Raw genomic sequence first — 15,012 nt, forward strand, 5'->3', positions numbered from 1 at the left:
CGGCCCCATTGGTAACTAGGGACAGTTAGGGTCACGATTGTACACTATTAAAACACGTTACCCCCGAGACATGTGAAGCGTCTATCACGTTATTCTGCACTATGGCTGCACCCCCACCCCCTATTTACTCTCCGCCCTCCCCGGCTCCAGCCCCTGTCACAGTATGAAATAGATTGAGCAGCATCAGAACCCAGCTCACAGTGGGTTATTATCACCCTCCTGCCTTGTATACTGACCCGCTGACAGTGCCCACACAGACCCATCACCTTGGAGTGACGTTACACAGAACCTGGGAGGGTGGGGCAGGGCGATCTGCGGTAGTGAGGGGGGGATGGGTGGGCGAGGAGGAAGGAGGGAGTGACAGGCGGATCTGGTGAGGGGAAGAGGGGGATGGGGAGAGGAGGTGAGATGATGGACAAAGCCACAATCTGTGAGAAGCGGACAAGGGTGAGGACCTCCCTGGCCCTCCGGGCATGCCGTAGCCTCGCCACCACTGCCTGTCCTCCATACTCTGACTGCTCCCGCAAGTCCTCCCCGGGACCATCATCCAGCCCTCTTGTTCAGGCTCCTCCTCATCCTTGTCCTCCACTGTGGCCACATGTATCTCCTCCACCACCAGCACATCCACCCCGTTGCTGTTCCAGGTTGTGAAAGACACAGCAGGCCACCAGAAAGTGGGCGGCCCTCTGGGGGGTGTACTGCAATGCACCACCAGAGCAGTCGAGGCATCGGAATCGCAATTTAAGCAGTCCACTGCACTGCTCTATGACAGCCCTGGCGGCCACATGGGCCTTGTTATATCTGGTCTTTGCATCGGTCACCGGCCTCCATACTGAGGTCTTTAGCCAGGCCCTAAGCGGGTACCCCTTATCCCTCAAGAGCTATCTAGCCAACCTGGGGTGTCCCTCGAAGACACCATGGATCTCCGATTGCCCCAGGAAGTAACTGTTGTGCACACTCCCTGGGGCGCGTGCACATACGTACATGACTATGAGGCGGTGGTCACACGCAGGTTGGGCGTTCAGGGAATGGAACCCCTTCCTGCTAATGAAAGCCGATCCCGGACCATCTGATGCGCGCAAGATGACATGCATGGACTATTACCCCCTGAACATAGGGCATCCCGGCAATGGTGGAGAATCCTGCTATCCTGGCATCTTGTACTTATTCCAGGTCAACGCTTATGTAGTCAGCCTGGGCAAACAGGGCACCTGTGACTTCATGGGGGGAGGAGGGTTCAACTACATGGAAACTTATGGAAAAAGTTAAAGGGATGAAGAACTCAGGAGATGTTATTAATGGAGGCATTAAGGTTCAAAAATAAGCTAAAAAGAACTAGCATCAGGGCAATTTACATGAATGCTCATCACATTAGAAACAAAGTAAATGAGTTGACAGCACAAATCACTGCGAATGTGTATTATTTAGACAGCATTACAGAAACATGGTTGCAGGGTGGTCATGACTGGGAGTTAAATATCCAGGGGTATCAGACTATTCGGAAGGACAGACAAGAAGGTAAGAGAGGTGGTGTAGCTCTGATATTTAAAAATGACATCAGGGCGGCAGTGAGAGATGATATAGGTTCTATGGAGAAAAGTGATGAATCCATTTGGGTGGAAATTAGAAATAGTAAGGAGAAAAGGTCACTGATAGGTGTAGTCTATAGGCCACCAAATAATAACATCACAGTGGGGCAGGCAATAAACAAAGACTTAATTGATGCATGTAAAAATCGTATGACAATTATCACGGGGGGATTTAATCTCATGCGAATTTGGTCAAACCAGGTCGGTCAAGGCAGCCTTGAGGAGGTGTTCATAGAATGTATCTGTGATAGTTTCCTCGAACAGTATGTAATGAAACCTCCGAGGGAGCAAGCTAGCCTAGATCTGGCCCTGCGTAATGAATCAGGAATAATTAATGACCTCATAGTTAAGGATCCTCTCGGAAGGAGCAATCACAGTATAGTTCAATTTAAAATACAGATGGAGGGTGAGAGGGTTAAATCCAATACCAGTGTCTTGTACTTAAACAAAGGAGACTACAATAGGATGAGGGAGGAGTTGGATAAGGTAGACGGGGAACAAAAACTTTATGGTGGGACAATTGAGGAACAGTGGAGGACTTCCAAAGCGATTTTTCACAGTGCTCAGCAAAAGTATATACCAGTGAAAAGGAAGGACTGTAGGAAAAGGGATAATCAGCCATGGATATCTAAGGAGATAAAGGAGGGTATCAAATTGAAAGAAAAGGGATAAAAAGTGGCAAAAACTAGTGGGAAACTAGAGGATTGGGAAATCTTTAAAAGTCAACAGAAAGCCACGAAAAAAGCTGTAAAGAAAAGTAAGATATATTATGAGACTACCTAGCTCAGAATATAAAAACAGAGAGCAAAAGTTTCTACAAATATGTAAAATAAAAAAGAGTGGCTAAGGTCAACATTGGTCCTTTAGAGGATGAGAAGGGGAATTTAATAATGGAAAATGAGGAAATAGCCGAGGCATTGAACAGGTATTTTGTGTCGGTCTTCACAGTGGAAGACACAAATAACATGCCAATAATTGATGGCAAGGAGGCTATGGCAGATGAGGACCTAGAAACTATCATTATCACTCAGGAGGTAGTGTTGGGTAAGCTAATGGGGCTAAAGGTAGACAAGTCTCCTGGTCCTGATGGAATGCATCCTGGGGTACTAAACAAGATGGCAGGGGAAAGAGCAAATGCGCTTGTGGTAATTTATCAAACTTCGCTGGACACTGGGGCAGTTCCGGCAGATTGAAAACAGCAAATGTGACGCCACTGTTTAAAAAAGGAGGTAGACAAAAGGTGGGTAACGATAGGCTGGTTAGCTTAACTTCTGTAGTGGGGAAAATGTTTGAATCTAACATCAAGGAAGAAATAGCAAGACATCTGGATAGAAACTGCCCCATTGGGCAGATGCAACGTGAAAGGCAGGTCATGTTTAACTAATTTACTGAAATTCTTTGAGGACATTATGAGTGTGGTGGACAACAGGGAACCCGTGGATGTGGTGTATCTGGATTTACAGAAGGCATTCGACAAAGTGCCACAGAAAAGGTTACGGCATAAGAAAAAGATGCCCGGCGTTAAGGGTAATGTATTAGCATGAATAGAGGATTGGTAAACTAACAGAAAGCAAAGAGTGGGGATAAAACAATGTTTTTCTGGTTGGTGATCAGTGGCTAGTGGTGTGCCTCAGGGATCAGTGTCGGGACAGCAATTGTTTACAATTTGCATAGATGATTTGGAGGTGGGGACCAATTGTAATGTGCCAAAGTTCGCAGATGACACTAAGATGAGTGGTAGAGCAAAGTGTGCGGAGGACACTGAAAGTCTACAGAGGGATATAGATAGTTTAAATGAGTGGGCAAGGGTCTAGCTGATGGAGTACAATGTTGGTAAATGTGAGGTCATCCATTTTAGTAGGAATAACAGCAAAATGGACTATTATTTAATTGGTAGAAAATTGCAGCATGTTGCTGTGCAGAGGGACCTGGGTGTCCTTGTGCATGAATCAAAAAAAATTTGATTTGCAGGTGCGGCAGGTCATTAAGAAGGCAAATGGAATTTCATCCTTCATTGCGAGAGGGATGGAGTTTAAAAGCAGGGAGGTTATGTTGCAGCTGTATAGGGTGCTGTCGAGGCCACACCTGGAGTACGGTGTACAGTTTTGGTCTCCTTACTTGAGAAAGGATGTACTGGCACTGGAGGATGTGCAGAGGAGATTCATTAGGTTGATTCCGGAGTTGAGAGGATTAGTTTATGAAGAGAAGCTGAGGAGACTGGGACTATACTCATTGGGATTTAAAAGAATGAGGGGGGATCTTATAGAAACATATAAAATTATGAATGGAATAGATCGGATAGAAGCAGGGAGGTTGTTTCCACTGGCAGGTGAAACTAGAACTAGGGGGCACAGCCTCAAAATAAGGGGGGGCAGATTTAGGACTGAGTTGAGGAGGAACCTCTTCACCCAAAGGGTTTTGAACCTGTGGAATTCCCTATCCAGTGAAGCAGCTACATCATTGAATGTTTTTAAGGCAAAGATAGATAGATTTTTGAACAGTAAAGGAATTAAGGTTTATGGTGAGCGGGCGGGTAAGTGGAGCTGAGTCCACGAAAAGATCATCCATGGTCTTATTGAATGGCGGAGCAGGCTCGAGGAACCAGATAGCCTACTCCTGCTCCTAGTTCTTATGTTCTTTGAAGGGGGATGTACATAGTTTAATCAGGGTGTGAATTCTTCATTTACTGTAAGAAATATCAATACAATACCTTTGTGAGTGATTTAGTTTTTAATTACAACTTACTGGATTCCGTTTTTCATTTGCTTTTCAAGTCAACAAACAGAGGCTGCCTCCCCACTTGTCCCGTCTATTTCTCCTCTCCCACTCACTTGAAATTGTTGACTCCTAGCAGAGTTATAGTTACTGGGGTCAATGACCTTTTGCTGCATTTACCAAAATAGCCAGTCAACATGTTGTGGATTGTTACAGTCTAAAGTACTTTGTTTATGTATTAGTGTTTCATTCATTTAATTCTCTTCCAGGAATACACACCTATTCAGGTGTGCCCACCTCCTTCCCTGCCTCCTGTGGGAGCAGAAGATTCCAGCCATTGTATGTGAAAGGTTTCTGAGCGAAGAGGTGGGGGTGCAAACCTCCACATATTTTAACATATGGATGTCTGGAGTTTCCGCACTGGTTGGGCTGATCTGCTGCAGAAAGTGGTCCTTTACACCATTTCTCTTGGTCAATGGTGGGTGGCAGGTGTGGTGTTTTCCGCCGATCTGGATTTGCAGTGGGGCTTTATGACAAACCCCACCAAAATCTAGGGCCGTAGTATGCAGTGGATCTGAAGGAATAACCTTACGTTCCAAAGCATGGCTAGCACAATTGTTAATAATGAGGAATTCTCGGGCAGAAGATGTAGTTGAATTGCGAGCTATCTACCTTATCCAAAATCTCAAACATTTCTGCAGGGAATGTATGAGAAAGCTCGCCATCAAATCTGTCTCCCTTATGAAGCCCAGACAGATCAAAAAGAATTGAGTTTTATGATTAGCTAATAGAAAATTCACCTTTTCTCTGATATATAAAGAATATATAAATTAATTCTCCTAATTTTTCTTGGAGCAAAGTTTAATGTGTTGAATTAACGCTAATTGAAGTGGAAGATTAGAGGATTTCTCAAATATTAACATTGAATTTTGCAATGGAGAAATGGCCATTCGGCCCATCTTGCCCGTGTCAGTTCTTTGAAATCATTGCAAATAATAGGCGGGATTCAATCCGGCCAATGGTGGTCATTGGTGAGACAAGGGTGATGGTTGGATAGACCAACTCTATCCAATTTACTCAAGCAGGGAAGGTAGAGGACAGTATTCCTGCCCAGAGGCAAGCTGAAGCCTTAAGTGACCAATTACAGGCCTCCTTCCACTGGTATTTTGCTGTTGGTGGAGGGTCCCTTCACAATGTGGAGAGGCAACCTCGTCAAGCCTCCCTGCAGCTCGGGGTGGGAAACCTCCTGATCAGCCACCTTGTTGGACAATTAGCCCCGACCCAAAACAAGGACTGCACCCCGCCAAATGGACATTGAGCTAAAGAAGAAGATAATAGGGCCTATCACTAACATTTGGCCACAGCTGTAAGTTACAAGGGATACTTTAAAAGCGGAGAGAGGAACAGGCATAGAATTCCAGAGCTAGTTAACTGAAGGTGCAGCTGACCACGATTGCTAAAGGGAATACAAGAGACCAGATTGGGAGCAATGCGGATTTCTCGAGAGGATTGTAAGGTGACAGAGATAGGGAGGGGTAAAGCCATTCAGGAATTTTAATACAAGGATGATATTTATTAAAATCAAGGCACTGACAAACTGAGAGTTAATGGAGGTCAGCAAGCAGCGAGATGTTGGCTGTTTGGGACGTTGAGTATGTAGGGCGATGTAGGGCACTTACTGTTTGGATTTACAGGTGAAGAATGAGGGTTGCACAGGACAGTAAAGGCTGTTAATTCCATGTTACTGCCTACAAAGAAAAAAACTGATATTAAGCAAACAAACTGCTTGCTGACTAATGACATGTACCTTGCATGCTGTGGTTTTCATTCTTGAAAGAAACTAAAATTCCACCACGCAGGAAATGTGCAAAAATAATGACAGCATACATGGGCTCTGCAAGTACAAAGTCTGCTTTGACATTATGGCAACCGATCTGTAAATATCAAAAACTTTTGATAATCAACAAAAATATTAAAGCACAGTAGCTCTATTTAACATGGGTCACTGACTCAGGCACCTAGTTGTAATGTTTATATCTGTAGAACAAGTGCAGATCAGAATTTTCCGAATGATGCAATTATCTGGTGGAACTGTAAAGGAAGTGGTTTGGAAGAACATAACCAGTAAGAAACAGATGATAGACATAAAATAAAATTGCATGGGGGCCAATTTGTGCAGTACAGCCTGTGACAACGATTCCCTTTTATATCTTTCTGCCTTTTATCTCAGTTTTTCCCTTCAAATCCCAAATGTCTAACGCTACATACCTGTTTCATTGTGGGGTTTATTTTATAACCTAACATTCCTATCGTAGAGCTCCACAAAACAGGATATCACTCTGGAGTTTGGGTGAAGAACTCCAATTCACAGCTCAGACAATCCATGCCCATGGCGAACGGCTGGAAGGAAAATCCTGCGGTTGGGCACACTGACCTTCATGTCCAAATTCCTGATGTGCACTTATGTTATGCAAAGCATCACAAGTGCTAAATCATAAATTCTGCATATGATTCATGTCATATCCTTCGTACATTGCAGTAGCAAAGGTCAACAACAAGCTCACTTTATACAATCGAACCATATATTAAAGAGACAGCATCACAGTGGAAATAAGTGGTTGTAAATCTATTTATATTTTAGCAGTGGAAGACAGATAAGTAAAATCGTACACCCTTTATCATCACTATCTCATCATATGCAATTAATACAGTATTTCCTCATAGCGCACTCCATTGGAATGTACACCTGTACACAAGTAATTTGAAAATGGCTGCATCAACAACGTTTGGTGTTTTTCAAGGCATTCCAATAGCTGAATTAGGTCAGTTGTTGTTGCATGAATTGTAACACTGTAATGGCTAATCCTTTCCACTTTCCTCCCTCCATTGATTCTCCACTTAGCCCTCCTCCACTGAATTTGATAATTACTGTTGGGGCATGGTTTAAAGATGGCAACAAAATAGCATATTGCAAAAATAGTCATTTGGCATGTTGAGCCTCAAAGTTGCAATCAAACCCAAACCCAATCCTGCTGTAGTTCACTTGACTCCTGCAGTTGTACCATTTGCAACAGGGCTCACTGGGCAGAGGACAGAATGTGCGAGTTTTCCTCCCGCGGGAATTCTGGAGAAAATCTGTGTTCAAAATCTACTCGATGCATTGCTAGGTTTCCTCAGTTGGTGTTTCCTCATTCTCAGACAATCACGCCCTTGGGAGGAACGGACTGCATGTCTGTTGTCCAGAATGGTTTTTCCAGTACTGATTATTGCTGAAATGAAGAATCACGCTGTCAAAGCTTTTCATCTTGGACTCATTAGGACAAATGCAAGAATGCCAAATTTTAAAGAGTGCAACAATTTACAATGCATGAGAAAGATGTATACATTCATCAATAAAGTTGACTTTGATTGGCTGCGTTGTTGCCATGGAGAATGCATCAGGAACATACTTGCTTCCTTTGAACTTTGACATTCTAGTGTCTGTCCTGATGAGAGCAAATCAAAAAACATGGGCTGCGTGTAGGGAAGAAATAGGAGGAGGCCAACGAGAGATCCTTGCAGTACTCCAGAGGTAATGGCAGGAATGAGAAGCCATTACAGGAGACTTGTTGGCCACGACTGGACATCTAAGAGGGTTCTGGTTAGGTGTGCTCCGTGCACCATTTTCAGCTGCATTAGGCTTAGTCTTGCGCATGTGGAGGTGGAGCTTGCCCTGTTCAGTGCTTCGCGCCAGAGTCCCCACCCTATTTCTACCCCTAGTTCTTCTCCCATTTTTCCCATCTATCCTCCAGCGGGGAACGTGCCTCTTCTCACATGCCATCCATACATGTCCCCGCAGTTCCCCCTACTTACGTCGCCTACGTCCAACAGTTCCTCCATCATTGATTGTGTCTCGGTGCCCGTGGGTATGTTGTCATATCGTTGTGGAAAAGGTTTTTGATTTGTAAATGCCATAGCTCATTCCCTTAGGGCAGTTGCAACCTTTTCATCAGCTCCTCTAACGTCGCTAATCTGTCGTCCGTGTAGAAATCCCCAACTGTCAGGATCTACCCGTCTTGTCCCCACCTTTTAAATGTGGCGTCTATTGTGGCTAGTGTGAACCTGTGATTGTTGCAGATGGGGTCATGATGGACATTTCGATCAGGCCGAAGTGCTGCCTTAGCTGGTTCCATGTCCGGAGCGTGGCTATCACCACTGGGCTTGTAGATTGCTTGGCTGGCGGGGATGGGAGTTGTGTTGTGACAAGGGCCCGGAGGGACATTCCTCTGCAAGAACTCTCCACCATCCTTATTCATTCCTTTCCCAGCTTAATTACCATCCCCTCACTCTTTCCGCTGTGGCCGCCCAGTGGTTGTATTGCAGGTTTGGGAGGGCCAGGCCTCCTATACTTCTCTTTCTCTGTGGAACGTTTTTGGGGATTCTTGGGTGGAGGACCCGCATTCAGTCGGGTCTTTGTCTTTCTTGGGTTTCAGCGAGATTGAGGCTTGTGCTTGCATTGGAGGCTGTGTGCCCCTTGCTAGCGAGACTGTGAACATCTCCGTCGAGTGCGGGGTCAGTGCTGGTGCAAGTTCTTTCTTTGAAGTCCGCCGGGAATCCATTCTGGTGTGGCCGGCATTTCTTCGCCTCATGCGTCCGCTGGCTTGACCACTCGTTTCTCTTGGCTTCTGTCGCTTTTTATTTCTTTGCGGCCTCGGGAACTACTGTTGCTCCGCATCCTATCTTGTTGTTAGATAGGGTGAGGGGATGCTTTTTTCCCAGTTCTAACGGGCTCTTTTGAGCCAAAGAGCCTAATTTTGGGTTCTTAGGAGGAGAGCCAACTTTCTTGAGTCCGCTCAGCATATGCCCATCACCGGAACAACAGAGCAAGGTGCTGCAACCAACCATGCCACAGTCTGTGGCTCAGGCTAGGAATATGAGGTGGAATAATGCACCATGGTCAAAGCCATAGTCACAAAGGATGTCTTTTGTAACTTTGATTGGAGTTGCATCAATTCTATGGCAGGGGCAGAAACCACATTGGAAACTTTGTCAGCAGATTCAAAAGGGTGGGGTAGAGACCTGAGGCACCACAAGAGGCACGAAAGGAAACAGAAAGCCCTGAAAATTAGTTTGTTGACAACAAGGCTGATACCCAATGGCCCCTAGGTTACCGGTGATGCGGAGTGACAGCGGCGGGCAGACGCTGTCCATTTTGCAGGATGGCTGTATGCTGGTGGAAGGCAGATCACTTGCAGGTAGGTCTAAGAAGTTCTAACATCCCTCAACTACTGGAACCATGATGTGTTGGGTACTCTGGATCTGTGGAGACTGGGTTTACCAGAGCAGTAACATAGACAGGCTACCAACACTTGTAATAGTACAACTCTATTTTATTATGCTAGAAACTGTTGAACATACTTTCATTGTGGGTTAACACGATGTTGCATTAGACTAAAGACCTATGCCTGTCCTAACCAGTCTATGCACTCAGCACATGGTGAAGATCTGTGTTGTAAGCTGTAAGCTCTGTCCTTCTGAGAGGCTGCATCCCGAATGAGCGGCAAAACTGATGCCCTCTGTCTATATAGTGAGTGTGCTCAACTGGTGATTGGCTGCGGTGTTGTGTGTGTTGATTGGTCTTGCTGAGTGTCCATCAGTGTGTGTGGCTGCACCATGATATACTGGTGTATATTATGACACCCAATGCCTTCCCGCCTCCAACAGTTAGTATATTCCAGGTGGGAATGTCCATGGTTTACCCTCCTGCTGAGCCTCCACTTGAATCCTTCAGTTGCCAATTAAGAACCACTTAAGCGGTAGACCGTGATCCTGGGACTACTGGAGGTGTTGTTCCAGCAGCAGCCACAGCCCCTCTGAGTGCAAGAACTGCCAGCCTCTTAATCACAGCTTCAGATTTTCGGAACATTGTATCCCGAGGTCCTCATTGGGGGTGTCTTGTTATCTGTCTGATGAGCAGAAGGTACAGCGGGCCTCCTTCCACTCCACATATATAGGCAGTGTGAGGGACACCCACCAAAATTGTAAGATTACACCCGAGAAGGAAGAACCATTTCTAATATCGTAAGTATGCAAATATCCAGTTAAATATGACAACTGAATGCTAATAATAATTTTACAATGGAAAAAAGGAAAAAATCTTTATTAGGAACTTGGAACAGTTTATTGAGCCGCTCAAGTCTATTCCGCCATTTAATGAGATCAGGCCTGCTCTATAACCTAGCTCCATCTACTCACCTTAGTTCTGTAACCCTTAAAATGGTTGTCTAAAAAAAATAGGTTAATTGAGTTAGTGTGAAAAAGTGTTTCATGACATCAGCCCTGAACATCCTAGCTCCAATTTTAAGGTCATGGGAAATCTAAATGATTTCTAATGTTTATTGAACTCTATGGTAGATTACAAGGTAGCCATTAGATGGGTGACTTAAATAATAAAGCAAAAGACTGAAAGAATGCAAGCCCTGTAATTTTCTTACAGGTCATAGCCTCACTGCAGCCTACGATGTTGTTATGAGTCAACTTTGTGAGGGCGTACGGCAGCAGAGGTCCTGGCTCTCCTTGTGATTTTCTCTCCTCTTTGTCGAGAGGTGTCTGCCTTGTGGTAAATCCACAACCGAGATCATGGGCGTCATTCTCCGACCCCCCGCCGGGTCGGAGAATGGCCGTTGGCCGCCGCGAATCCCGCCCCCGCCCCCGCCGAAGTCTCCGATACCGGAGATTGGGCGGGGGCGGGAATCGGGCCGCGCCGGTTGGCGGGACCCCCCGCTCAATTCTCCGGCCCGGATGGGCCGAAGTCCCGCCCAGAAATTGCCTGTCCCGCCGGCGTAAATCAAAGCTGCTATTTACCGGTGGGACCAGGCGGCGTGGGCGGGCTCCGTGGTCCTGGGGGGGGGCGTGGGGCGATCTGACCCCGGGGGGTGCCCCCATGGTGACCTGGCCCGCGATCGGGGCCCACCGATGCGCGGGCGGGCCTGTGCCATGGGGGCACTCTTTCCCTTCCGCCTCCGCAACGGCCTCCACCATGGCGGAGGCGGAAGAGACTCTTGGCAACAAACGCCATTTCCGCCAGCTGGCGGGGCGGAAATCCCTCCGGCGCCGGCCTAGCCCCTCAATGTTGGGGCTCGGCCCCCAAAGATGCGGAGCATTCCGCACCTTTGGGCCGGCGCGATGCCCGTCTGATTGGCGCCGTTTTTGGCGCCAGTCGGCGGATATCGCGCCGTTGGGGGAGAATTTTGCCCACTGTTTCCTCTGCTGAAAACTTTTCTATTGCAATCCAGAGTAGAATCCGGTGAGAAAAGGCCAGTCGTTGTGTAATAATTTTGCCACAGGCTAGATGCTGCCATGTTTACAGTCTACAGCGAACATAATACGCATGTATCTTGAGGTTAATTCCATTGTGACTGTCCTGGATTCCTCCCACATCACTGCACCTCGGGAGCTGCTCTCCTCTCGACACTGCTCCCAGTTTACTGCTGTTGCTATTGAAACAAGTGCCAAAGCACCCAATGTGCTGGGCAGGAGGCACACTCATGTTCTGAGCTGAAGATGTGCCAACTAAGAGGCAACAAAAGAAATGTTTTGAAAGAGAAGTTAGGGCCTTAGCAAAAGAGAAAAGTGGGTCTAATGCAGTGCTGGGCAACCTAGGCTAGCTGAGTGGGCTGCATAAGTGACCTTCCTTCATCTCAGTGAGCCACAAGATTGAAGTCAGGCTTGTTCACTATGACCCTTGAATAAGATTGAATGCATTTAATACATGCAGAATACTTCATAACACGTTAGAGAAACTGCTTAATCATTCATATATTAATAGAATTGTCATCAACTTCAAGTGTAGAAACAAAAGAAATATTTACACTTGATTGGACACAGGGGAAGCGCACAGCTCTCACAGCCATTGCTGTATGCGATCAGCACAGGCTCTTGCTTTACATGCATATCACTTCAGTTAAACTGGTAGGAAAAGGTTACTGGGATGGAAACCAGTGGAATGTGGCAACTCTGCACGCGGGCAACAGTTAACAAAATGTCTCGTGGGCCGCATTCAGAATCCTGATGGGCCACATGGGGCCCCCAGGCCGCAGGTTGCCCACCATTGGTCTGATGCCTATTTAATGCCCCCTTTAGCGAACTGTACACTGAACACCAAAAAGATATCCCAATTAACTTCAATCAGGTGCCTTGATGCTCAATTTCAAAATTGACTTGGGTTATTACAAACCCACAATTCCTTCAATCCCAGGTAAAATAGCGGGATCTATTACCAGGTGTAAATGTGAGGACGGTCTGTGCAATAATCATTTAAATAACAGAAGTTAACACAGATTCAGAAGGGAAAGACCCTGCCTATCCAACCTTCTGCACTTCATGAGGAAATGATATTTCAACTGGGCTGTGGTAAGCTCTGCAATGTGCTGTGCCTTGTCTATCAGATGGCATTTGACGAAGTTCCTCACAAAAGGCTATAGGGCAAATTTTAACCAAGGTGGGAATAAACCCCATGAGAAGTCTCGCTGTAAATATGCAGAAGCCTCAAAAATCGTCATGCAATCGAGAATCCTGTAATAACTCCAATGATATTTTAACCTGACCAAAGGGAAGGCCCAGTCTTTGCCCACCTAACGAGGTTAGTTCAAAGTCATAAGGTTGCAAATAGTCTAGGAACTACAGGTGTTGAAATCAGTGGCATCTGTGTGTGCTCCTGCGCTTGTTGGAACAGGAGTGAGTTGGGTGTTGTGGTAATTATTATTGTTTAGTTTTGGTTCAATTAGGACATAATAGGGGATGGAATGTATTGGGTGGAAGAGGAGGAGGAGCAAAAAGACAACAGTAGCAGCTGGAGGGGGTGCTGCAGCTGGACCTGTGTGATGCCAACAGGTGAGGGGGCCTGCTGAAGGTCTCAACCACACAACAGGGTCTAGAGACCAAGGATTGTTTCTGATGTTTTCCACCTCCTGTATGGTGAGGTAGACAAGGTTGGGTGGTCAACATTGGTAGTGTTAGGTGGCAGGGGAGAAAGGTGTTGGTCCAGAATAGATGTCAATAGCAGAGTAAAGGTCAGTACTGTCCGAAAGCAAAATAGAAGAATATGTTAATAACAGTGAATGGGCAACACTGTCTGAAAGCAAAACATGAGAATAAAATGCAGAAAGGCACTTAAGGGGAAAATAATTCAAAATTGAGAACAGAATTCATGGTCAGTAGTTGGTGAACACAATGTTGAGTCCAGAAACTTGTAAAGTGGGCTCCCAGAATAGGAGGTACTGTTCCTCTAGTTTGCTTTCGGCTTCACCGGAACATTGTAGCAGGTTGTGGACAGAGGTGATAATATGGAAGCAAGATGGTGCATTGAAATGGCAAGGGACAGGAAAGTCGGGGTCAAGCTTGCAGGTTATCCACTAAGTGGTCACTCAGTCTGCATTTTGTCTCCGCAATGTAGAGGAGACTGCATTGTGAGCAGCGAATGCCTCAGACTAAATTGAAAGAACTGCAAGTAAATTTGGAAGGAACATCTGGGGATTTGGACAGTGAGGAGGGGGGAGGTAAGGGGGAAGCCCCAGCGATTGCATTGGAAGGTGTCATGGGAAGGTGTTGGGGGTGATGGAGGAGTGGACTAGGGTGTCAAGGAGAGAATGGTTGCTTCAGAAAGCTGACAGGGACGGTGAGGGGAAGGTGTGTTTGGTGGTGGCACCATGCTGTCTTTGCCGGAAACGGCACAGAATGATCTTTTGAATACAGAGGCTGCTGGAGTGGGAAGTGAGGAGAAGGAGAACCCTATCATGGAGCAAGATTTTCTGCCATTCCCGGAAGATCCCACCTACGGCAGCAGAGTGCAAACAACAGGAAACCCCATTGCTAGTGGCAGGATTGGAAAATTCTGCCGCCGCAAAACACGCCACAGAGGATGCAGAAATGTCTTTTTTTTCCCCAATTAAGGGGCAATTTAGTGTGGCCAATTCACCTTCCTAGCATATCCGTGGGTTGTGGGGGTGAGACCCACACAGTCACGGGGAGAACGTGCAAACTCTACACGGATAGTGACCCGGGGCCGGGATCAAACCAGGTCCTCAGCGCCTTGAGGCAGCAGGGCTAACCACTGCGCCACCATGCTGCCCGAGGGTGCAGACATTTCTGTCCAGAGAAAGAGGGAGTCCAGGCTGTGAGGATGTGCAGCTGAGGTAGCTGAGGGAGTTGGTGGGCTTGTAATGAATACTGGTGGACTATTAACGGAGAGACAGAGTTCAAGAAATTCAAGGGGTGGCATGGTGGCACAGTGGTTAGCATTGCTGCCTCACATTACCAGAGACCTGAGTTTGATTCCAGCCTTGGGTCACTGTCTGTGTGGAGTTTGTACGTTCTCCCCGTGTCTGCGTGGGTTTCCACGCACAGTCCAAAGATGTGCAGGTTAGGTGGATTGGCCATGCAAAATTGCTCATTGGTGTCGAAGGATGTGCAGGTTAGGTTATGGGGTTACTGGTATTGGGTGGGATGGGACGGGGGAGTGGACATGGGTAGGCTGCTTATTTGAAGGGTCGGTGCAGACTGGATGGGCCAAATGGCCTCTTTCTGCACAGTAGGGATTCTATGAGTTTATGAAGGAAGGGAAGGGAAGTGTCAGAAATGGACCATGTGAAGGATGGAAAATGGGGTGTACATAAATTACTTGAATCCTTTTGACTCTAATTAGATTTTAAGCATTTATGCCAACCCATTG

General features: G+C 46.4%; 1 protein-coding gene across 3 annotated transcripts in view; it reads right to left on the reverse strand.

The window, feature by feature from the left end:
* LOC140408433 (alpha-1,3-mannosyl-glycoprotein 4-beta-N-acetylglucosaminyltransferase B-like) overlaps positions 1-15,012 on the reverse strand; it is a 446,701-nt gene that overhangs the window by 389,192 nt on the left and 42,497 nt on the right. Inside the window, exon 1 of one of the 3 annotated variants that reach the window (XM_072495616.1) lies at positions 6,573-6,695. The exons of the other annotated variants lie outside the window; for them this stretch is intronic. The gene's annotated coding sequence lies outside the window, so the exon portion shown is untranslated. Of the gene's footprint in view, positions 1-6,572; positions 6,696-15,012 lie in introns of those variants that run through there. 3 annotated transcript variants of the gene reach the window in all.

Source organism: Scyliorhinus torazame, chromosome 3 (genome assembly GCF_047496885.1).
Source record: "Scyliorhinus torazame isolate Kashiwa2021f chromosome 3, sScyTor2.1, whole genome shotgun sequence".
NCBI classification, from domain to species: domain Eukaryota; kingdom Metazoa; phylum Chordata; class Chondrichthyes; order Carcharhiniformes; family Scyliorhinidae; genus Scyliorhinus; species Scyliorhinus torazame.